General features: G+C 40.5%; 1 long non-coding RNA gene across 1 annotated transcript in view; it reads left to right on the top strand.

Moving 5' to 3' along the window:
* LOC122683268 overlaps positions 1 to 21557 on the top strand; it is a 36776-nt gene extending 15219 nt beyond the window's left edge. The window contains exon 4 of the long non-coding RNA XR_006337664.1: positions 21420 to 21557. This is a non-coding gene — a long non-coding RNA (uncharacterized LOC122683268). The remainder of the gene's footprint in view (positions 1 to 21419) is intronic.
* The last annotated feature ends 3555 nt before the right edge of the window (positions 21558 to 25112 follow it).

A 25112-nucleotide genomic window follows, 5' to 3' on the forward strand; every position in this document is an offset into this window, starting at 1 on the left:
TGTATATTGCCTAAAGGCTTCCATTAGCCTCTCTAGGAAGGCTGACGGGCTCTCAGTGGGCTCTTGCCTTACTAAATTTACCTTTGCCAAATTTGTCGGCTTCCTAGCTGCGGCCCGCAGGCCAGCCATTAGAGTCTGGTGGTACACTCGGAGACACTCCCTACCTTCCACTCGCTCAAAATCCCAGTTAGGCCGCAACAGAGGAAACCTCTCATCCACGAGATGAGGCTGGGTGGTTGGTCTCCTGTTGACCCCCGGGACCCGTTTCCGCGCCTCTGCCAGGATTCACTCCCGTTCTTCCGTGTTGAAGAGCACCTGCAACAGCTGCTGGCAATCATCCCAGGTGGGGTTATGAGTGAACAAAATGGGAAAAGGGCCAGTATTGCTAGGTTCGCTCTCCGTCCGGGTTAGCTGGTCCCACCCGGACGGGGAGTGCCTGTACAGTAGATGAAGGTTCCCCATGATCCTGCTCACCCCTATTTCCTCTATTCTTTCTCCGGGGTCGGGATTCCCTTGTCCCTTCTGATTCATTGGGGGGGGGGGGCTCTTCCCCCCGGGGGAACCTGCAACGGAGGAGGGGCATATGGTGGGGGCCTAATTTCTGTCTCCAAGTCAATCAGGTTCCAGTCCGAGGATTCCTGCAAGACCAGTTTTGGGCCCTTATTCTTCTTGGCTTCCTCTGGGGCAGTGGGAGTTTTCATAACTAGGGCCTGTGCATTAGGAGAATCAGGGAGTTTGTGAACAAAAGGTTTTAACCATTCGGGCAGATCTTTTACTAGATCTTGCTAGACCATAACATATGGGACTTGGCTCGGGTGGCCCCAGGGATCAGGAGCCATAACTTTTTCTTTTTCACTGCCCGAATAATAGAAGGTTGAAAAGTTTCTTCTGAAGGCCATCCAACCTGGAAGGCAGGCCACTCTGCAGAGCAAAAGGTTATTAATTTACTCTTTGTAACCAGTAGCGACAGTTCATATGCTCTAGCCCTGACATCCGAGAAATGATCAGTCATGAGAGAGAATGAGGTAGATTTTCTTGCCCCATAGCGAGAGTCAGAAGAAAGTCACCAAGAATTACCACCAATAAATCCTATCGGGAGTGGTGGCGGCCAGGAGGTTGGGCTTGTGGTATGCTTCGTGGAACTATTTGAGTGCCTTAGTCGTTGCACGGAAGTTTTCTTGCTGGGGGCGGGCACCCTAAGGGTTTCTAGCCCGTTCCGTGACCCCCTTATCCTTTCACGGGAGTCTTCCAGTGGCAGGCGCCCTATCGGCTCTTAAGTGCCTGTCCTGTGCCCACACAGACGGGTTTTTATTTGGCCAGATTCTCGGTTTAGAATACGAGAAAAAAAGAAAGGAGTTTCACCCTCTCGGGCTCCCGTTACTGGGGCTGACTTGTTGGGAGGCCTTCAGAATCCGTCAGGGAGTAGCCCTGGCTGGGACTCGTCAGTTGCCCCGACAACTGTCTGCCTGTTCACTGAAACTCCCAGAAACAGAAATGAGGCTCCAAGGCTTTATAGGAAGAAGTAGACAACGACACACCAGAGAACAATGAGACAGGAGACAATGCTGGCAGTTACACAGAAAAACACACATACATCGGCTGACGACACAGATCCTCTGGAACAAGGGTCACCTTACCGTATGGCGTCCACTGTTCCCCAGATTCGGGCTTAGGAGAGGAGGTCTCCTTCCCGCAGAGCTGGCTGCCTCCCAGCACACTCGCTGGCCGTGGCCTCACACCAGCCGGAACGGCCAGTCCGTTCCCTCATGGAAAGCTTTCCCTAACGCCAGACACCTTCCTGCTTCACAGCAGGGCCCCGGATTTACTCTGGTCTTTTTCTGCGCCAGACACCTTCCCGCTTCACAGCAGGGCCTCGGCTTTACTCTGGTCTTTTTCTGCGCCAGACACCTTCCCGCTTCACAGCAGGGCCTTGGCTTTACTCTGGTCTTTTTCTGCGCCAGACACCTTCCCGCTTCACAGCAGGGCCTCGGATTTACTCTGGTCTTTTTCTAAACCTGCCTGAGCACCGGTGCTATTCCCTATCTTTTTTTCCCCTTTGTTCCAAAGAGCGTTCTTCCCCGGTCAAGGGATCCCGGACGAGCCCCCAAATGTTCTGCCCGTAGTCCGAGTCCCCGGTCAGGAAAGAAGACTCCTCGAAACAATGCAACTCGCAATAGGGGAATTTATTACTGACTCGAGCCAGGGCCTCCCGCCCTCACCAGGTGTGTGAGAAAGAAAGGCCCCGAGCCCCAGTTCTCTCGGGTATTTATTAGGTCAAAATAAGCAGCAGGTAGTTGGCGCAATCGGATTGGTTACACAGTGGGTAGTTGGCGCAAGCTGATAGGTTACACAGTTGCAAGGTAATTTTTGTTGGCCCAACGTGGGGCTTTCAGCTTTCCCCTGATAGGGTCCCTTTTCTCTGGCTAGGCATATGTTGATTGGCTGGCTCTAGGAGGCCTGATTATTATGTTACCCTGGGAAACCAGGCCTACTCCTAATCTAGGCTGCCTGCCATGGCGTTAGCCATGACAGCCTCACAGGGTGAATACATAGTTCATTAACATAGCTTAAGACAAACGTTTCCATAAGAAAATAGCATTGGTTAGCTAAAGGTTTGAGAACAGTTAAGTTCAGGTGGAACCAGGTGTCTTTATGGCAACACAGAATTTTAAAAGAAACCTTTTTAAACATTCATATAGAGAAGGGAGAAAAAACCAAACACTTGTTGTTTGTTTCCTCCTGCTACTTAAGAAAGAGATAAAAAAATGTCTGAGCCTATTTCTTCCCATTTGGAGACACTTGGCCTGCCTTCCTTACCCTCTCATTCCCCCCTTTTCTTTTAGGAGAATTATGTTGCCTAGGGAAAGGGGTGTCATTCTCATTCTGTAACTGATTCCAAGCTAATAAGAGGTGTCTTCCCTAAATTGGTGAGGCAAGATGCTCTCCTTACCCTCATATTGAAGGTCTCTGATCCAGGGACCCAAGTAACAGTTGAAGGGAGCTGCCACAGTCTCAGGAGTTTGAGCACCATTTGTAACTTAAAAGCTGTCATGCAACTAGAAACAAATCCAGCTACACAGTTGCAGATGGAGGGAGAAAACAGGAAAAACAGAGCAATTGAAATCATTACAATTAGGATAGTTTTCCACCATGGGGAACTAGTTAGAATCTCCCAAAGTGAGGCAATTGAGGATTCAGGAGTATCCATAGCCTGAATCATTTTGTTCATATGTTTAATAAAGTGAGTAACATTAGTGCTCATATCAGGTATATATGTACAGCACTGGGTATGAATAATGGCACAAGTTCCTCCTTGTGCAGCTGTCAGAATAAGGCCAATCTATTTTGTAAAACCATGTTTCTAATTTGTATTTGTATTTGTTCAGCATTAAGAGCTGAAATAGCTTTTTGAGAATCTTGTAAAGCCTGGTGAGTAAAGTTGGAGCATCCACTTGAAGCATAACATCTGTAGTTCCCAGAGAGGGAACAAATACTGCAGCCAAATAATCATACCAGTGAAATATACACCTTGCCCTGCAAGTTCTCAGGTGTGGTAAATTAGCAGGCTTCTCTGGAAGCTCTGAAAATATGAAGCCCTGAGTAAAAGCTAGACCTAGGGTGCATCTCCCTATCCAGCCAGGAAGAAGCCGTGCCCACAGGTAAGAGCAACATATCCAGTAGGTCCCGTTTGGAGCAAGCCAGCATGACTGAGGTATCCAGTCCCAACTAGTGCCTGGCCAGGCAAAGGGAGGGCCTGAACTGGGATTGGAAAACACGGAAATGATTACGTTGCATATTTACTGAGGCAAAAATCTCAATTGTTTCCAGTCATTATAATTAAGTTGTTGGCTAACTTCTGGAGATGGCTGTATTTGTTCCAAGCATATGGGGGCACTAGATATTAGATGTCCCTTTTCAGGAGTTAGCCATATAACTTCATCCCATATTTGGTAAACGTCAGGTAAAAAGCCACCAGATATAGACCCATTTACCTTCTTATGTGTAGCAGAATAGTCATTAAACCAACACAATGTACAATCAAAATTAAAAGTCACATGTCCATCGCTAAAGTACAAAATGTTGCACTTTTTTTAGGATCGTTAGATGTCATCACATTAAGAAGAGGCATCACATATGATTGTTGTTGTCAAAGGTATTCACAGACTTGGAGAAAGTCTTTTCCTTGAAATGGAGATGCCCACTACAGGAAACCTTCCACTGATGAAGAGGGGAGCGCTCCACAGACCCAGCAGTTAGACCAATTGTGGAATGCAGCATAGGGGGGAGCCCAGGACAGGAAGTCATTGTCTTGGGGATCAAATGGCAGACTCGGGATTTTTGGAGTCAGCAGAAGCAAGCTCGCATAGATTATCAGGCTCATCTGAAAAACACAAAGTCAGAACCTACAAAGTAAAGACATAAAATGACATCACTTAGTTCTGGTCAGGGCGCCACCTCTTAAATCAAGTGTGATGCACCTGGGAATCAATTCCTGGCACTTTGACAACTATGGGAGAAGAAAGAATAACCTGGTAAGGGCCTTCCCAGAGGGACTCAAGGGATTGGCTCCAAGATCCTAATGTTTTTATCAAGACCTCGATTCCTGGTTCAAACAGAGGCTTGCTTGACTCAGAGGCAGGGTCAGGAGTCACCTCCCGGATTTCCGCTAATGCTCGTTGAAAAGCTGAGAGCTGAGTTACATAATTAGTTAATTCCAAGGCTTCAGGTTCTATAACAATGATTGTGCGTAAGAAAAGCCTTCCATAAATTCATTCAAAGGGGGACAGCCCCTCCTTTTTGGGGGCAATTTGAGCCCTCATTAAAGCTATGGGTAGAACTTTTATCCAGTTGTCCTGCGTCTCTTGAGTTAATTTGCGCAGATGTCACTTAATAATGTTGTTAGCCTTTTCAACCTTTCCTGAGGATTGGGGTATCCTGGAACAGTGTAAGTGATACTCTATTCCTAGAGCTTTAGACACCCCCTGAGTTACAGCAGGTTAAAGGTGGAGCCATTGTCACTCTGAAGGCTCCATGGCAGCCCAAACCTGGGGATAATTTCATGGATTAAAATTCTTTAACCTCTGTAGCCTGTCACTACGACAGGGAAAAGCCTCATCCATCCAGTAAAGGTATCCACCCAAACTTGTAAGCAAGAATATCCATTTGCTTTTGGCATATGAGTAAAATCAATTTCCCAGTCCTTTCCAGGATATTTTCCAGTTCATTGTAACCCAGGATTTGGTTAGCTTTTCAGTCTTTGGGTTATTTTTCTGACAAACCTCACATCTTTTGATAATGTTCTTTAAAGTTTTCATTACATTTTAACCTTCAAACAAATGAAAAGCCTTCTGTTAAGTACTCTCTATACCTAAATGAAAACTCTGCTGTAAACCCTTAAGAATTTTCCATTGAGCATTTTCAAGAATTATTAATTGCCCATCCTTTGACTGTAAAAATCCTTTATCAGTAATCTTTCTCCTCTTTTTTCATATCTTTCTAATTCTTCCTCAGTATATTGTGGTTTATCCTGTTCCACAGGACCTGTCCAGATCAAAGGTGTCTTCAGTGAAGGGGTTTTGCAAAGTGCCACTTTTCTGGCTTGACAGTCAGCCAGCTGATTACCTTCAGCTGCTTTACTCTCGTCCCTGCTGTGCCCTTTGCAGTGCATAACAGCTAATTCTTTAGGACAATATATAGCAGTTAAAAGTCTGTCAATCTCTCTGAAATGCTTACTAGGTTCTCCTGTTGCCATTTTAAACTGTCTTTCCATATTGCAGCATGAGCATGTAAAGTCAAATAAGCATACTTAGAGTCAGGGTAGATATTCACTCGCTATCCCTTACTTAACTCTAGAGCTCAGGTCAGAGCCACAAGCTCCTCTAACTGAGCACTCATTCCCTGGGGGAGAGATTTTGCCTCTAAAACCTGTTCAGCCACCACCATGGTGTAACCTGCTTAACACTTCCCATCCCGAGCAAAAGAACTGCCATCTGTAAATATTTCCATATCTGGATTGTCCAGTGGGGTATCCATCCGATCTTTCCGAGCTGCATAGTTTAAAGTTAGAAATTGGGAACAATTGTGATCACGTGTTTCATTTTCCTTTTCAGGAAGGAAAGTGGCAGTATTTAAATTTCCGCTAACTTTAAGCTTAGTTTTTGGTCCTTGGAACAACAAGAACTGATATTTAAGAAGCTTACTGTCTGTCATCCAAGTATTAACCTTACAGTTTAATAGTCCACTCGCCTCATGAGAAGTCAGTACGGTAAGATTTCACCCATTAATTATTTTGAGGGATTCAGGTTAATAAATCAGTTGCTCTAATTACTCTTAGTGCGGCCACCCATGCGACACTACATCTGATTCTCTGCTCAGACACGCTATAGGTTGCTGGTGAAGCCCCTGGGGTTGTGTCAAAACTCCCAAGGCCATACCTTTTCTTTCAGTGACAAATTAAATTCTGACCCTGTGGGCAAGCTCCAAGTGGAAGCTTGCAAGATAGCAGTCTGAAGAGCTGTAAAAGCCTTTTCAGTATCTGGAGACCAAACCAGTTCATCAGTTTGGGCTTGTTGAGTTTCAGTTAGAAATTTATATAAAGGCTGGGCAAGTTCCCCTAACCCAGAATCCAAATGCAGCAGTAGCCTGTGATTCCTAAAAGTCCTCTCAGTTGTCTTAAAAGTCATAGGTAGGTGATGATTTCAGCAATATGTGAATAGCCCCTGCTCCTTTAAATTCTCAATGATGGGTTTTAACCCTTCCTTAACCTCAGGTATCAGTAGATAGTGCTTTTTATGTGGAAATAAATGTGGGCCTTTGAGCTTGACCACTATAGGAATAGCATTTTGTGCTTGACTCACAGATTTTCCACCAGCCCACACTCTAGGATTTACATTGTGTTCAATTAGAGAGAAAGGGAGGGCTCCATATTCATGAAAACAGAGGCACAGACCTTGCTCAGTATACCCCTCCCCAAAAGGGGTGAGGGAGACTGCCATGATCAGAAATTCGTGTGACAATAGCATAAAGTTCCAGTTGCAGCTTAGAGGACGACTGAAATAATAACCTTTGGCTTGTCCAGACAGTCCCATTACAGAAGCAGATTGGGGTGGGCCAGGGACTTCAGTAAGCACAGAGTAAGTTGCCCCAGTGTCTAAAAAGAAATCGATGGATCCCCCCCCCCCCCCCCCCCAGTTATTAATACCTGGGGTATTACTCAGGGGTAATTAGTATGGGAGCTTGTGTGGGGACCCCTGGGCACCTTCAGTCCTGATTGTCTTGAGAGTCTGACCCCTGAAACCTATGCCTCTGGGGGCAGTCTCTCCTCCAGTGTGGTCCCTTCCAGAGAGGAAATGGAGCCGGGGGTGGCTTAGCTGCCTGAGGGCAATCCCGCTTGAGGTGCCCCTCCTTTCCACAGTAATAGGAAGCCCATCCCTTTTCACCTGAGTCCCTCTGGGCATTTTTCTCAGGCTGTTTAAGAATGGTTCTAACAGCCATTACAAGGGCTTCTGCCTGTTTGTCTTTTTCTGCCTATCTTTCTTTTCCCCATATTCCCTGCTGTAATAGACTGTCTGAGTCAGTTGCAGCAGATTATCTAAAGACTGATTTGGCCCATACACCTGTTGTAATATCTTATGACTATTCTGAGTCTTCAGCAGAATCAACTTGAAGACAGAGTCTAGGGTAAATACATAGTTCATTAAAATAGCTTAAGACAAACATTTCCACAAGAAAAATGCATTGGTTAGCTCAAGGTTTGAGAAAAGTTAAGTTCAGGTGGAACCAGGTGTCTTTATGGCAACACAGAATTTTAAAAGAAACCTCTTTTTAAGTTTGTATAGAGAAGGGGAATAAAATCTAGCACTTTGTTTCCTCCTGCTGCTTAAGAGAGAGATAAGAAATGTCTGACACTTGCAGCCTGTGTCCTCCATTTGGAGACACCTGGGCTTCCTGCCTTTTACCCTCTCATATGGATAGGTTGAAAGGAAAAAGATGGCGAAAGATATGCAATACAAACATTAATCAGAAAAATGCATTAGCAGATATATTAATGTCAGATAAAGTAGACTCTAGAGCAGAGAAAATTGCTAGGGTCAGAGAGGGGCATCTCATAAGAATAAAAAGGCCAGGCTGTCAAGAAGACAGGACAATCATAAATTTGTATGTACCAAACAACAGCTGCAAAACACTTAAAGCAAAATGGATAGAGCTGAGAAGAGAAATAAAGTCCATGATTATAGTTGGAGACCTTAGTGCCTCTCTTTTGATAATTTAGCTACATGGAAATCTGCAAGGATATATAATAACTGAACAGCACCATAATCAACAGGATGCAGCACGCATGTGTGCACACACACATTTTCCATTTCTTCTGTGGATAGTTTACAAAGACAGATCACTTACCATCATAGGACCATAAAACAGACTTCAAGATATTTAAAATACTTGAAATCATACTGTGTGTGTTCTCGCCACAAAGGAACCAAACTAAAAGACAATACCAGAAAGATAATAGGAAAATCTCTGAATAGTTGGAAACTAAACAACAAATTGTTGAATAATCTTTGCATCAAAGAAGAAATCTCAAGAGAAACTAAAAACAACACATTGAACTAAATGAAAATGAAAGTAAAACACACCCAGTTGAGTGGACCACAACTAAAGTAGTGTTGAGTGAAAAATTTATAGCACCAAATTCTTACATTAGAAAAAAGGGAAAGTTGGGACTTCTCTTATGCTCCAGTGGTTAAGAATTTGCCTTCCAATGCAGGGTGCGAAGGTTTGATTACTGGTCAGGAACAAAGATCCCATATGCTACAGGGCGACTAAACCTGCATGCCACAATTGGAGAAAGCCTGTGGCTGCAACAGAGACCCAATGCAGCCAAAAATAAATTTAAAAAAAATTTTAAGGAAAGTCTGAAGAAAATTATGTAAGCTCTCACCTTAGGATCATATAAAAAGAAGAGCAGGGTAAACCCAGAGGTGCAGAAGTAGGAAAATAATGAAATTGAAAATAGAAAAGCAATAAAGTAAACAAAAGATGGTTCTTTGAAAAGACCAATAATATTGCCAAACAACACAAATTAGCAGATATCAGAAATGAAATGGTATGTTACTATAGATCTTGTAGATGTTAAAAGAATAATAAGGAAATATAACAATTTTACAAATTTGACAAAAGCAAATAGGCTAGTTCTTAAAAAATCACCTAATATGAAATATATAATTTTGTAGTTCTATAAATATATTGAATTTTTAATTTAAAAATGCCCAAGAAGGGACTTTCCTGGTGGTCTAGTGTTAATACTCTGAGCTTCCAATGCAGGGGCATGGGTACAATCCCTGGTCAGGGTACCAAGATCTTAAACATGTTGCATGGCATGGCCAAATAATAAATTATTCAAACATTTTAAAAATAAAAATAAAAACTTCCAGGAAAGAATCAGATGTTTCAGTGGAGAATTATACCAAACATCTAAAGAAAAAGCAATTCTACTCATTATCAACCAGAAAACAGAAAAGGAGAAATTCCACAACTCATGTTACAAAGACCACCACTCAAGAAAGGAAAACAGATTAATAGCTCTCATGAAAACAGGTGTAAAAATCCTCAAAGAAACATTAATAAGTGGAACTCAGCAATATATAAAAGAGCTATGGGATTCTGGGGAGATGACAGAATATGAAGTGTCAGGAACCTGTCTTTCCTAGACAGTTATACTGGCAGAATCTGCTTGATGTAGCTATGTTGTAACTCTGGAGTCTATTCAGACTTGCAGCTTCAAGGAGAAGGTTTGAATGGGAAATTGCAGTTCATTTTGGTCAATTTCAGCAATGGCTACCCATCCTCCACTTATATCTCTGAGACAGACAGTTCATTTCTGCCAGGAGCAGTTTATATGCAGCTTGCTGACCCAGGGTGGGCAGTAAGGACTCTGTGCTCTGAATATCAGGGATCTGCTTTCTGATTGCTGATTGCTGCTTCTGATAATGGAAGTACAGACAAAGAGGTGGGCAGTCATTGCTGCACCACCACTCCCATTGTTGCAAGCCCCTTGCTCTATAGCTTACACAACTTCCAGGAGATTTAAAGGGCTGGCGATTTTCTCTCCATTTTTATTTATCTCTTTTCTTCATTTTGGGAGTCAGACATTAAAGGACTAAGACATTTAAAAGCAACTACATATGCATGTTACCATACATGCCTAAGGAAATAACACAGGCTCAGAAAGATCTGATAAGACCTTAAGTTTATACCCCAGGCAGATCCCTGGGAAAGAGATCATAGAACAATAAAAATATCAATAAAATAAACAAAAGCAAAAGGAATTCCCTTGAGAACTCGAACAATCTGATTTCCAGACTTATTCCATTGCTGGACTCAATTATAAAAATTTTTAGAAAAAAATATAAGATGTGAAAAGAAACAGGGGGAAAAAAATCTCTATTCCAAGGGAGAAAGTCAACAGAAACTGGTGAGAAAGGGCAGATAGCAGACACAATAGACAAAAAATTGGAAAAAAGTGTCTTTAAGATGTTCAGATTAAAAAAAAAAAAAAAGATGTTCAGATAACTAAAGGAAGACATGGAGGAGGTCCATAGTGATGTATGAAGAAAATGGAAATATGAATAAAGAGAAAATATAAGAACATACCAAAAAGAAATTCTGAAACTGAAAAGTACAATAGCTTGGATAGAAAACTCATTAGATGGCAATCAACACAGATTTGAGTAGGAGAAGAATCAGTGAATTAGAAGATAAAACAATTGAAATTGTCAAGTCTGGGGAACAAAAAATAAAGAGTGAAGGAAGGTGAAAAAAGCTCAAGTTCCAATCTGTGGAACGTCTTCCAGAGGATCAAACATGCATTATTGGAGTTCCAGAAGAAGAGAGAAACAGGAGCAAAGGGAAAGAAATAATGCCTAAAAACTTCCCAAATTTGAAGAAACACCTGAACATAAACACTCAAGAACCTTAATGAATGCCTAATCAGAATAATTCAAAGAAAGTCATGTGGAGACACAAAAACTGTTGAAAGTAAAAGAAAATCTTGAAAACAGCAAGAGAGAAGTGACTTGTCACATAAAAATGATCTTCAATAGGTTATAAGCAGATTACTCCCTTGATACTTAGGAAACCAGAGGTCAGGGTTGATATAGTCAACCCTGGTATATAGTCAACCTGGTATATATTCAGTATATACCAGGGTTGGTATATTCAAAGTGTGTGCTGAAGAAAAACTCTAAAAAGTGTCAATCAACAATCCTATATCTGTCAAAAGCTGTCCTTCAGAAGGGAGGGAAAAATTAAACCAAAACCTAGCACAAGGAATAAATATTAAAGATTAGAACAGAGATGAATGAAATATAAATTAGAAAGATTATAGAGAAAATGAAAGAAAACAAAGGATTTTTTAAAGAACATGTGAAATAAATTTTTACCTAGATAGATTGAAGGAAAAAAAAAAAGAGGCTTCAGGATAGATGGTGAAGGCAGAAGCACCACAAATCTGTCTACCCGACTCGACAACAACTGGATCAGCTAAATTATCTTATGAAACTATTGTGGTGCTCTGGAGTCTGTTGAACACAAGTAACTTTTATGGGAACACTTGGATGGTAAATTTTATGTCAATAATCAACATTTGGCACAGTGGCAGCTACCAATTCCCAACATAGTTACATGGAAGGCAGCTGCAACTGTGTTCCTGAAGCGGCTTGCACCCAGCTTGTGAGAGTCAGGGTGGGCAACAAGTACCCTTTCTTTCAGGTATCAGGGATCTCTGATATGATTGGTGATTGCTACTTCTGATCAGAGAGGTGCAGATAAATAGAGCTAGAGGAGAGCCATTGTGGTTGCACCTCTTCCCATTATTGCAAGCTCCTACCCCTCCTGGCTCAAGTGTCTTCCAAGATACTTAAAGAGCCAGAACTCTTCCTCACAGCTTCATTTTCAGATTTTTCTCTTTTGAGAGACAGGAATTCAAGACCAGACTATTTAAAAAACCCTGCATATATGGGTAAAATTAGAAGGTGATTGTAAATGCCTAAGAAAATTCTGAGAAAATACATAAGCCCTTGACTTTGCACCTTAGGCTGATTCTCAGGACAGAGACAGTCAACAGCAGTCAGAAACAACAACAGCAAACTCTTGGGGAAGGGGGAAGAATCTGATTTCCAGAGCTACAACATTATTACATTCAAATGCCCAGTGTTCAACAAAAACATCACAAGACATACAAAGAAACAGGAAAGTGTGACCCATTCAAAGGAAATAGTGTATATCAATGAAATTTGACCCTGAATAGAGTTTATGGCAGAAGAGAGGCAAGATGGCATAGGTAGGAGAAGGTCTTGAGATCACCCTTTTAATGGAAACACCCAAATCACAAATAACTGTTGAAAAACTATGGACAAAAAATGCTGGAACCTACCAAAAAAGATAACCCACATCCAAAGGCAAAGAAGAAGCCATAAGGAGATGATAAGAGGGGCATAATCACAATAAAATCAAATCCCAAACACACTGGTGGGCAACCCACAAACTGGAAAATAGTTATACCACAGAAGTTTTCCCACAGGAGTGAAACTTCTGAGCTCTACATTGGGCTTCTCAGCCTTGGAGTCTGGGAACGAGAGGAATAGCCCTCAGAGAGATTAGCTTTGAAGACCATTTGGATTTGGCCATAGGACTTCCACAGAACTGGGGGAAAGAGAAACTCCACTCTTGGAGGGTGTTGTGTGCACCAGGACCTAGGGAATATAGCAGTGACCTGATAAGAGACTGGGCCAGACTTAGCTGCAAGTGTTGTAGGGTCCCCTGCAGAGGCAGGGGGCCTCTGTGATGTACTGTGGGGAAAGGGAGACTGGTAGAAGTGACTCTGTCAAGTGCTGATTGGCATGGGCCCTCTAGGAGGCTGCCACTTTTTCCCTAAGACCTGGCCCCACCCAACAGCCTGAAGCCTCCAGAACTGAGGTGCCTAAGGTCAAAGAACCAACAGAGTGGGGACATAACCCCACCCATCAGCAGAGAGGCTGCTTAAAGTCTTCCAGGATAAATAGCTGCCCAATAATGAACACACACCCAGACATGATCCTGCCTGCCAGAGGGATAAGACTGAATGCCACCCACCAGTGGGCAAGTACCAGTCTCTCCCACCAGGAAGCCCCAGCTATGGGTGGCAGACAACAGAAGAAAGAAGAACTACAACCCTGCAGCTGCAATGTGAAACTGCAATCACAGAAAGTTAGACAAAATGACACAGCAGAGGAATATGTCCTGATAAAGGAAACTGATAAACCATGAACAGAACAACTAAGAACAGACTAAGAGCAGTGGAGATAGGCAATCTATCCAGAAGAATAACTGAGGTGGATCTAGCCAAAAAAGAATTCAGAGTAATGATATTAAAGATATCCAAGATCTCAGAAAAAGATTGGAGGCACAGACTGAGAAGACACAAGAAATATTTAACAAAGACCTAGAAGAACTAAAGACCAAACAAACAAAGGTGAACAACAAAATAAGTGAAAACTACACTAGAAGGAAACAATAGTAGAATAATTGAGACAGAAGAGTGGATAAGTGACTTGGAAGGCAACTTGGTGAAAATCACTGTTATAGAACAGAATTAAAAAAAAAGAGAGAACAGTCTAAGACACCTCTGGGAAAACATTAAATGCACAAACAATCACATGATAGGGGGCCCAGAAAAAGAAGAGAGAGAAAGGGCCTGAGAAAATATTTGAAGAGATAATAGCTGAAATATTCCCTAATGTGGGAAAGTAAACAGTCACCCAGGCCAGGAATTACAGAGTCCCAGCCAGGATAACCCGAAGGAGGAGCACACTGAGACATATAGTAATCAAACTGACAAAAATTAAAAATGAAAAACTTTTTGTTTTAATTTTAAAAGTTTCATTTAATTTTAAAAAATTAAAAAAGAAAAATATTAAAAGCAACAAGGGAAAAACAACAAACAATACATAAGGGAAACCCATAAAGTTATCAGCTGATTTCTCAGCAGAAACATTGCAGGCCAGAAGGGAATGGCACAATACATTTAAACTGATGAAAGGGAAGAAACTGCAACCAAGAATACTCTACCCAGCAAGGTCATCATTCAGATTTGACAGAGAAAGCAAAACCTTAACACAAAAATGAAAGCTAGGAGAATTCTGCACCTTCAGACCAGCTTTGCAGCAAATGCTGAAGGAGCTTGCATTGAAACAGCTAGAATATATAAAATATAAAATGTCATAATAAAAACATAGAAGGGTTAAGTAAACAACATGAAAAATACAAAGAACTATTGCTTTAATAGATGTAAAATGTCAAGACAAGATTACCACTGATCAAACCACATTTCGAATATACAGTTTTGGATGCCAAAGCATAAGTGAGATATTTAAAAATCTTGTGAGCAGAGGAAAGATTTCCAGAAGATTAAAGAGTAGAAACTATGTCATGGCAGTAACAATGGGAGTGGAAGCAATCATAGTTGTGTAACCAGAAGAGAAGAGCAAAAACTGTTAAAACAATCATGCGGAAGAATTACAATTTTTCTTGTGACATAGGAAGGATAAAACAGAGTAGGTTTCTTTGTTTTTCTTTTTGAGGAAACTGCAGCTAAGGACGCTGAGTCAATTGTACTATTTAGTTTATGATAACTTCTTCTTATTGGTCTTTACAGTGATTTATTCTCGTCATCATCATAACATGACCCATTCTAACTCTATTCTATAGACAGTTATGTTTAATGAAAATAGTTTTTCTGTTTTCAAAAAATATATATTAAGTAGTGTTATATAGAATTCTGTTATTAAACATTTTCAAGCTTTTTGTTTCTAATAATTATTTGCTATGCTATGTATATATCTAAAGTTTTGTTCTCAGCTGCTGTGCAATGCCCCATGGAGGCTATCCACCATGCTTTACCTCTCTGGCCCCTGAATGGTAGATTCAAAGATTGTCTTAGGTCTCAATTCCCCACAGCACCATCATAGATAAAGCCATGAAAACCATTTTTTGTACATGTCCTTTTACAAAATGTGTGAGAATTGAGTTGAGTTTTACACCCAATAATAGAATTGCAGTGTCAAAGGGTGTAAAAGAAAATGAAGTAGAGATAGAGAAAATGACAGAAAAGATCAATGAAACTAAAAGCTAGTTCTTTGAAAAAATAAACAAAATTGATAAACCTTCAGCCAGACTCATCAAGGAAAAGAGGGAGAGGGCTCAAATCAATAAATTAGAAAGGAAAAGGGGGCATTACAATGGACAGCACAGAAATTAATAGGAAATTCATAGGATCACAAGAGACTGGCACAAACTCCTATATACAAATAAAATGAACAACATGGAAGAAATGGATAAAGTCTTAGGGATGTTCAATCTCCATAGACGGAAGCAGGAAGAAATAGAAAATACGAACAGACCAATCACAAGCTGAAATTGAAACTGATTTAAAAACTTCCAAAAACAGTCTAGGAAGAGCTGACTTCACAGGTATGTTATATCATACACTTAGAGAAGAGTTCTAAAACTATTCCAAAACATCTCAGAGAAAGTAACATAGCCAAACTCATTCTATGAGGCCACCATCACCCTGATACCAAATCCAGACCAAGATACACAAAAAAGAGAAATACAGGACAGTATTGTGGATGACCATACAGACAAAAATCCTCAACAAAATTCTAAGAGAGTCAACAATACATTCAAAGGATCATACACCTTGATCAAGTGGGATTTACTCTAGAGGTGCAAGATTTTTCAGTATTCCCAAATCAGTCAGTGTGGTCACCACATTAGCAAGTTGAAGAATAAAAATCATATGATCATATCAATAGATGGAGAAAAAACTTTTGACAAAATTCAATATATATTTATAATAAAAATTCTCCAGACAGTAGGCATAGAGGGAATATACTCAACATAATAAAGGGCCTATATGACAAACCTATAGCTAACATCATATGCAATGGTGAAAAGCTTAAAGCATTTTCTCTAAGATCAGGAATGACAAGGATGTTCATTTTAACCACTCTTATTCAACATAGTTTTGGAAGCTTAGCCATGGCAATCAGAGAAGAAAAAGAAATAAAGGGACTCCAAATTAGAAAAGAAGAATAAAACTGTCACTGTTTGCAGATAACATGGTACTATACATACAAAATTCTAAAGATGCTACCAGAAAACTATTAGAGCTCATCAGTGAATTCAGTAAGGTGGTAGGATTTAAAATTAATACAGAACTCTGTTGCATTTCTACAGACCAACAACAAAAGATCAGAAAGAGAAATTAAGGAAACAATTCCATTTACCATATCAAAAATAACAAAATACCTAGAAATAGAACTACTTAAGGAGGGAAAAGACCTGTACTCCAAAAACCATAAGATGCTGATGAAAGAAATTGAAGATGACACAAACTAAAGATGTATCTTATTCTTGCTTTGGGATATTTTCAAAATGACTATATTACACAAGATAATCTATAAATCCAATGGAATTCATATAAAATTGTCAATGGCATTTTTCACTGAACTAGAAGAGAAACATTTTTAAAATTTTTGGATACCCAAAAGACACTGAATAGCCAACGCAATCTTGAGTAAGGAAGACAGAGCTGGAAGAATCAGGGGCCCTGACTTCTTACTATACTACAAAGCTACAGTCATCAAAACAGTATTGTACTGGCACAAAAACAGAAACCGAGATGAAAGGGACAGGATAGAAAGCCCAGAAATAAACCCACAAACCTGTTGTCAACTAACTATGACAAAGGAGGCAAGACTCAAGAGAAAAAGACAGTCTCTTCAATAAATGGTGCTTAGAAAATTGGACAGCTGTGTAGAAAAGAATGAAATTAGAACATTCTTTAACCCCATACACAGAAACTCAAAATGGATAAAAGGACGAAATATAAGAACGGATATACTCTAAAACACTTAAAGAAAATATTGACAGAACACTCTGACAGAAATTATAGCAATATCTTTTTCAACCCAATTCCTAGAGTAAGGGAAATTTTAAAAATTAACAAATGGGACCTAACCCATCTCAAAAGCTTTTGCACAGCAAAGGAAACCATAGTCAAACCAAAAAGACACCGCACAGAATGGGAGAATATATTTGCAAGTGCTGTAACTGACAACGAATTAACACCCAAAATACACAAACAGCTTATGCAGCTCAATATAAAAAAAAACAAACCCTAATTTGAAAGGTGGCAGGATATCTAAATAGACATTTCTCCAAAGAAGATATACAGATGGCCATGAGGCACAGGAAAAAATGCTCAAAATACTAGTTATTAGAGAAATGCAAATCAAACTTCAGTGAGATATCACTTCATACAAATTTGAATGGCCATTGTTCAAAAGTCTACAAGCAAAGCCACAGAGAGTAAGGAAAAAAGCAAACTCTCCTACAGAGTTGGTGGGAATATAAATTGGTGCAGTCATCATGGAGAACAGCATGGAGGTTCCTTAAGAAACTAAAAACAGAGCTACCATATGATCCAGTAATCCCACTCCTCAGCATATATCCAGAGAAAAACATGGTTCAAAAGGATATTTTCACCCCAGTGTTCTTTGTAGCACTGTTTGCAATATCCAGGATGTTGAAGAAACCTAAATGTCCATTGACAGGTGAATGGGGCGGAGAGGCGGGGGGACTCTCGTACAATGAAATAGTACTCAGACACAGAAAAGAACAAAATCGGATCATTTGTAGAGATGTGGATGAACCTAGAGTCTGTAATACAGAGTGAAATAAGTCAGAAAGAGAGAAGCAAACATCATATATTGCATGCATATGGAATCTAGAAAAATGGTGCAGATTAACCTATTTGCAGGGCAAGAATAGAGATACAGACAGCGAGCAGATTATGCACATGAGGGAGAGGAGTGGGGTGAGATAAACTGGGAGGTTGGGATTGATCTGCGGGCACTGCCGTGTGTAAAACACGCAGTAGGAGCCTGCTGTATAGCACAAGGAGCTCAGCTTGGTGCTCGGTGGTGACCTGTAGGGATGGGACGGGGAGTGGGACGGAGGTCCAAGGAGGAGGGCGAGTGCGTATACATACAGCTGATTTACTTTGTTGTGCAGCAGAAATGAGGATGACGTTTTACACCAACTATACCCCAATTTAAAAGAAACAAAAATGACGACAAACAAGGGCCTGCTACATAACACAGGGAACTCTGCTCAGCACTCTGGAATAACCTAAATGGGAAAAGAATTTGAAAAAGAATAGGTACATGTATAGGTATAACTGAATCATTTTGCTGTAAATTTGAAATGAACACAACATTGTAAATCGACTCTACTCCATTATAAAGTAAAATTTTAAAAAGTTATGGCAGATGTATTAGACAAAGGCTTTTAAACAACGGTTCTAAGGATGCTAAAAGAAGTAAAGGAATATGGGGGGAAACTCAAGAAAACTGTGAGTAAACAAAAGAAAAACATCAATAAAGAGAAAACCTAGAAAGAAACCAAAATAAAATTCTGGGATGGGAGAGGATAATAACTAAAATGAAAAATTCATAAGCAGCATTCAAAGAAGACTTGGCAGGCAGAAGAATAAATCAGTAAACTTGAATATAGGACTCTGTAAATGATCATAGCTGAGGAACAGAAAGAGTAAAGACAAAATACTACAGAATTTATCTAGCCTGAGAAACAGAAAGAGAAATGATTGAGGAAAAGCACACAGAGCATAAGAGACCAATTGAACACCATCAAAAAGACCAAAATACGCATTGTGGGAGTCCCCTAAGTAGAAATGAGAAAGAGGCAGAGAGAGAGATTGAAGAGATAATATTAGAAGCTTCTAGAATTTAAAGAAATGAATGCATGTAAACATCAAGAAGCTCAGTAAACTCTAAAATGAAATCAGAGACTTACACCAAGACACATTATAGTTAAAAAGAAGAAATCCTGAAAGTAGCAAGTGAGAAGGAAATCATTACACACAAGTGACTCACAAAGAGATCATTTGCTGGTTTCTCATTAGGAACTTTGGAAGTCAGAAGATAGTGGGAAGATGTATTCAAGGTGCTTTAAAAAAAAAAAAACTGTCAACCAAGATTCATATATACAGCAAAACTGTCATTCCCAGATCAACAAAAGCCAAGGGAGTCTGTGACCACTACACTGTCTCTGGAAGAAGTGTTCAAGGGAATGCTACAAATAGAAAGGATATTAGACAGTAATCTTAATCAGTGGGAGCCCTGGGCTTGTTTTCCTGCAACTATATGGTCCCATCTGGGGGTGATAGAAGACAGTGACACCCGACGTGTGTTGCTTATGTCCATTCTACTCTGTAATCTTGTTCTGATTGCTGTCACTGCAGAAAACCTTCCTTCACAAAGATAGGATGTTGGAAATGGAAGCAGCCTTTTCAGTGCTTTTGTGGCAATCTCAGCATATTCCACCTTGACTTCAGTCCAGAATGGAGATTTGACATTGTCTCAAACATACTTTTAAGGCTACCATCATTTGCAATCTCAAGCAATTGCCTCTTCTAGCATGTACAAGGTCGATTTACCTGGCTTATTCACAAATGGGTCACTGATTCACTCCTTCCCAGTTTGGGGATCTTTTGTAATTGGGAACTAATTCTCAAATTCTTTTGAAAATTGAGATTGATGATCATGCATGAGCTGGGAGAAAGAAGGCCCTGACTCAGTCTATCTCAAAATCTCTGCTAATGTTGAATCTTGTTAAAAATTTCATTGTTCACTCAGTACCCCCCATAATTTAAAAACTGGCTTTGAATGCAGATGCTTTATCTGCTGGCTAGAACACAATTGTCCTTCTCCCGTGAAGTGACAGATTGAGTTTGTCGAGCAAGATGAATATGTCACACAAGTAAGCATGTTTGTGACCTATTCTGTTCCACTGAAATGTGCTTCCAGTGGTGACTGTTTTTCTAAAAAAAAAAAAAATCTGGTGTGGCTCTCATAACTTAAAAACTCTGGCTGGTGGTCTACCTTTAGAAAGCCATCTCACTTCTGTTTATAAGAGAAGATATGTGTGCTCTGTGTCCACCTCCTCACAAAGCTGTGAACAGATGTGAGTTAAGGGCATGTATTTTGATGTTGTTACTAATTTTAATCATATTCTGCAAAATGTTTGGGTGGCATTTTTGGCTAGCGAGCATTTCTCTGTGAATGACACAATGCATAGGCTCACATTCAGAAGTGACCTCTTTGAACTGAGTAGTGAAACCAGAAAGCTGTCCAGTAATGGCAGCTGCTCCATCCATGCATATACCGACACAAAACGACCAGTTCAGCTTTCCTGACATGTAATCACTCGAAGACTTGAATAGTTCTGAAGCTGTGGTGCTAGCTGACAACAGAAGTGCATATAACATATCCTCTTGCACATCCTTCTGAAATCTCTCTCTCTCTCTCTCTCTCTCTTTCTCTCTCTCTCTCTCTCACACACACAAAGCATTTTGCCTCATTGTCAATATTAGTAGACTTACCAACCTGGATTACTTACCATGGTGACTCATTAATCCTTGCTAACAATTGTACCTCAATATCCTCTGCTATTTCATTAATTCATCTAGTCATGGTGATAGCTTTTGAACTTCAGCCTCTCCTAAAAGCTCACAAAAAATATCCTTAGGAGCAAGTAGAATCAACTCTTCCCCAATAGTAAAGGGCTTCTTAGCTTTAGAAATGCAGTTAGCCACTAAGAATGATGCTCTCACTGTAGACACATTTGACTAAGTGGTGGCCTTCAATGATTGCTTCTGTTTTTTACATTCACATTACTTTCTTTTGAAAAATTCCAAAGGCATGTCTTTTGATACAGGGTGCTTGGTCTCTATGTGGCAAAGCAGGTTTAATGGCTTCATTGGACAGCTGGTTGCCACATATTATACAAAGTGGGCTTAGAGAATGTGAATCACCTGTTGCAATAAACCTGTAATTTAAGTAGGACTCTCTTATTTTCTTTTAAATGTAGTTTTCTTTTTGTTGGCAGTCTTAGAATCTTCTGTTTTCTTCTTATTGGATCTCCCTCCCTTTTCAAAGAAGCTCCCCAGTGACATTTGTTTTTTACTCATTTTGGTTAGTGTTAGCTTGTGGGCTCACCAAACTGTGGCTGAGACACACATGCAGCATAGAAAAGAGGCATGGGCAGAAATGGTAAACAAAATAATGGGCAGGCCATGTGCAGACTAAAATAAGTGTTGGGTTCTGACTTAAAGCCTGACACAGATGCAGCTATACAATTGAAGTATATCAATTCACTTGCCATTGTAAAGCCTGCCACCAGATGTAGCATAATTTTCACTTGCCACTCACTGACAGGTTTTGATGTATCTGCAAGCTATTGATTTATTATGGACTGTGCAGTCAAACCTCTCTGGTAATAATAATCTGTATTTGCAGCCACTCCTCAGCACTAGCTTCACTGCCTCAGCTCCACCTCAGATCATCAGGCACTGGATTATCATAAAGAGTATGTTTTCCCCACAGCCAGTCCCTCCCATCAGAAGGCAGACAGAAGAACTACAATCCCATAGCCTCCAGAACAAAAACAATAATCGCAGAAAGCTAGCCAAAATGAGCACACGAATTACAGCCTTGTGTAACTCAGTGAAGCTATAAGCCATTCCATGCAGGGCCACCCAAGATGAACGGGGCTTGGTGGAGAGTTCTGACAAAAGGTGGTCCACTGGAGAAAGAAAGTGAAAGTTGCTCAGTCATGTCCAACTCTTTGCGACCCCATGGACTAGACTGCCAGGCTCTTCTGTTCATGGAACTTTCCAGGCAAGAATACTGGAGTGGGTTGCCATTTTCTTCTTCAGGAGATCTTCCCAACCCAGGGATGGAACCCAAGTCTCCTGCACTGCAGCAGATTCTTTACTGTCTGAGCCACCAGCGAAGACCAAGAATACTGGAGTAGGTAGCCTATCTCTCCTCCAGGGGATCTTCCCAACCCAAAAATCAAACCGAGATCTCTTGTATCACAGGTGAATTCTTTACCAGCTGAGAAAGGAATGAGAAATAACTTCAGTATTCTTGCCTTGAGAACCTGATGAACAGTATGAAAATGCAAGAAGACATGACACCAGAAGATGAGACCCACAGATTGGTGGGTCTAATATGATACTGGAGAAGAGCAGAGAAATAACTCTGGAAAGAATGAAGAGGCTGTGCCAAAATGGAAACTATGCTCAGTGGTGGATATGTGTGGTGCTGAAAGTAAAGGCCAATGCTGTAAAGAACAATACTGCATAGGGACGTGGAATGCTAGGTCCATGAATCAAGGTAAATTTGACGTGGTTGAGCAAGAGATAGCAAGAATGAACACTGACATTTTAGGAATCATTGAACTAAAATGGATGGGAATGGCTGAATTTAATTCATATGACCATTATATCTATTACTGTGAGCAAGAATCTCTTAGAAGAAATGGAGTAGCCCAATGGTCCACAAAAGAATCTGAAATGCAGTACTTGGGTGCAATCTCAAAAATGACAGAATGATCTTGGTTCATTTCCAAGGCAAATCATTCAACACCACAGTAACCCAAGTCTATTCCCCAGCCACTAATGCCACAAGAAGATTAAGTTGAAAGTTTTAGAAGGTCTTGTAGGTCTTTATAGAACCTAACACCAAAAAAAAAAAAAAAAAAGATGTCCTTTTCATCACAGGAGATTGGAATGAAAGTAGGAAGTCAAGAGATACCTGGAGTAACAGGCAAGTTTGACCTTGCAGTATAAAATGAAATAGGGCAAAAGCTAACAGAGTTCTGCCAAGAGAACACACTGGTCATAGCAAACACTCTCTTCCAACAACACAAGAGATGACTCTGCACATGGACATCACCAGATAGTCAATACCGAAATCAGATTGATTATATTCTTTGCAGCCAAAGATGGAGAAGCTCTGTACAGTAAGCAAAAACAAGACCTGGAGGTGACTGTGGCTCACATCATGAACTCCTAATTGAAAAATTCAGCCTTAAATTGAAGAAAATAGGGAAAACCATTAGACCATTAAGGTATGACCTAAATCAAATCCCTTATGATTATAGAGTGGATGAATAGATTCAAGGAATTAGATCTGGTAGATAGAGTACCTGAAGAAGTATAGATGGAGGTTTGCAACACTGTATAGGAGTCAGTGATCAAAACCACCCAAAGAAAAAGAAATGCAAGAAGGCAAAATGGATATCTGAGGAGGCCTTACAAATAACTGAGAAAAGAAAAGAAGCAAAAGGCAAAGGAGAAAGAGAAAGATATACCCAACTGAATGCAGAGATCCAAATAATACCAAGGAGAGATAAGAAAGACTTTGTAAGTGAACAATGCAAAGAAATAGAGGAAAACAATAGAATAAGAAAGACTAGAGATCACTTCAAGAAAATCGGAGTTACCAAGGGAACATTTCAGGGAAAGATTGGCACAATAAAAGATAGAAAAGGCCAGGACCTAACAGAAGCAGAAGAGACTAAGAAGAGGTGGCAAGAATACACAGAAGAACTATACCATAAAAAAGGTCTCCATGACCCAACAACCATGATGGTGTGGTCACTCACCTAGAGCCAAACATCCTGGAGTATGAAGTCAAGTGAGACTTAGCATTACTACAGACAAAGCTAGTGGAGGTGATGGAATTCCAGCAGGGCTATTTCAAATCCTCAAGGATGATGCTGTGTAAGTGCTGCACTCAGCATGCTAGCAAATTCGGAAAACTGAGCAGTGGCCACAAGAGTGGAAAAGGTCAGTTTTCATTCCAATCCCAAAGAGTGGCAATACCAAAGAATATTCAAGCTACCATACAATTTTGCTCATTTCACATACTAACAAGGTAATGCTCAAAATCCTTCAAGCTAGGCTTCAGCAGTATGTGAACTGAGAATTTCCAGATGTACAAGCTGGATTTAGGAAAGGCAGAGGAACAAGAGATCAAATTGCCAGCATCCGTTGGATCATAGAAAAGGCAAGAGAAATCCAGAGAAACATCTCCTGCTTCATGGACTGCACAAAAGCCTTTGACTCTGTGCACTAAAGTCTTTAACTGTGTGGATCACAACAACCTGTGGAAAATTCTTAAAGAGTTATGGGAATACGAGACCGCCTTACCTGTCTCTAAGAAACTATATGTGGAATCAATGCAGGGCTGGATGAATCACAAGCTGGAATCAAGATTGCCTGGAGGATTATCAACAACCTGAGATATGCAGATGATACCACTCTAATGGCAGAAAGTGAAGAAGAAATAAAGAGCCTCTTGATAAGGGTGAAAGAGGAGAGTGAAACAGCTAGTTTATATCTCAATACTTAAAAAATTAAATTATGGTATCCAGTCCCATTAGTTCATGGGAAATAGATGTAGGAAAAATGGAAAGAGTTGCAGATTTTATTTTATCTTTTTTTTTGCTCCAAAATAACCATGGATGGTGACTACAGCCACAAAATTAAAAGACAGTTACTCCTTGGAAGAAAAGTTATGACCAACCTAGACAGCATATTACAAAGCAGAGACATCACTTTGCCAACAAAGGTCTGTATAGTCAAAGCTATGGTTTTTCCAGTAGTTGTGTACAGACGTGAGAGTTGGACCACAGAGAAGGCTGAGCACTGAAGAAAATTGATGCTTTTGAACTGTGGTGTTGGAGAAGACTTGAGAGTCCCTTAGACTGCAAGGAGATCAGCAGTCAATCCTAAAGGAGATCAACCCTGAATATTCTTTGGTAGGACTGGTGCTGAAGCTGAAGCTCTAATACTTTGGCCACCTGATGTAAAAAGTCAACTCATTGGAAAAGACCCTGATTCTGGGAAAGATTGAAGGCAAGAGGAGAAGAGGGCAACAAAGGGTGAGATGTTTGGATGGCATCACTGACTCAATAGACATGCTTTTGAGCAAACTCAGGGAGCTAGAGAAGGACAGGGAAGCCTGGTGTCCTGCAGTTCAAAGGGCCGCAAAGGGTCAAATGCGACATACTGACTGAAGAACAATAACAAGAAAAAAATAGAGAAGACTCAAATTATTAAAATCAGAAATGAAAGTGGGGATATTACTGTTGGTTCAACAGAAATAAAAAATCGAGTACTGCGATTGAGTTTATGTCCC

Source organism: Cervus elaphus, chromosome 24 (assembly GCF_910594005.1).
Source record: "Cervus elaphus chromosome 24, mCerEla1.1, whole genome shotgun sequence".
In the NCBI taxonomy this organism is placed as follows: Eukaryota; Metazoa; Chordata; class Mammalia; order Artiodactyla; family Cervidae; genus Cervus; species Cervus elaphus.